Source organism: Lactuca saligna, chromosome 7, assembly GCF_052625555.1.
Source record: "Lactuca saligna cultivar CGN05327 chromosome 7, ASM5262555v1, whole genome shotgun sequence".
NCBI classification, from domain to species: Eukaryota; Viridiplantae; Streptophyta; class Magnoliopsida; order Asterales; family Asteraceae; genus Lactuca; species Lactuca saligna.
In genome coordinates, this window is record NC_136423.1 from 165,630,189 (window position 1) to 165,631,118 (window position 930).

Here is a 930-nt window from a genome sequence, read left to right on the forward strand (position 1 = left end):
ACACGTTGCACCACATGTAATCAGGTTTGAATAATCCCAGAGTGCTGGAACTGGCCCTACTGCGCAGCTCTTGTTTGAGTCCAACCGTTGTAGGGACGGATCTTTTACTCGAAGAATTATCCGATCCTCATCACATGTGATGGTGTTTAGGTGATGGCTAACTGGCAGTGCGAGGAGACCTACAGCAGCTGAGGACCAGTCGTATTGAGCTCGAGTTTCTCTAGGGCAAGCCTAGGACGAGAGTAGCAGAGAATAGCAGCGGTAGAAGTGACTTGGGGAAATCAAGGCGGTTCTTGAGGAAAGTACGGATAGATGTGGAAGGTAGTAGGGGCCCATACTACTGGAAGCAGAGGATCCGTACTCGAATCAAGGAAGGCCAAGATTAGACCAGGAAGCTAGTAGTCGTATCATGATCCCTTGAAATATTTCAGTGTCCTGATGTTGTTATGTTATGTTTCAGAATGGTAGTTTTGCGTCCGAGGCCAGCAGCCGGCAGTTCAGATGCCGGAGGGGGATCAGGATCGGGATCCGACCCGGAGGTCGGACAGATGGATGAGCAGACCAGAGAGTTCCTTTCTTCTGAGGTTACTCGCATCATACTTGAGCAGACTCCTGTGATCTTCGGTTCGATCAAGGAGGGCATTTTGGAGATGATGGATGAGAGGCTGAGTACTTTCCGTACTGAGATAGCGGCCGTGATGGGGTCGCGCACACTCACTTTCAGGGAGTTCAGGGCATGCGGGGCTCCTGACTATCACGGGGCACGGGACCCCATAGCGAGTACCAGGTGGTTGGCGGACGTGGCCAATGCATTCCGCACTAGCAGATGTCCCGAGGGGGACAAGGTCAGATTGGCGTCCTGTCTCCTGAAGGACAGGGCACGTGACTGGTGGGAGGAGGTAGGACATGCCATCGGGGATGATGCGGCAT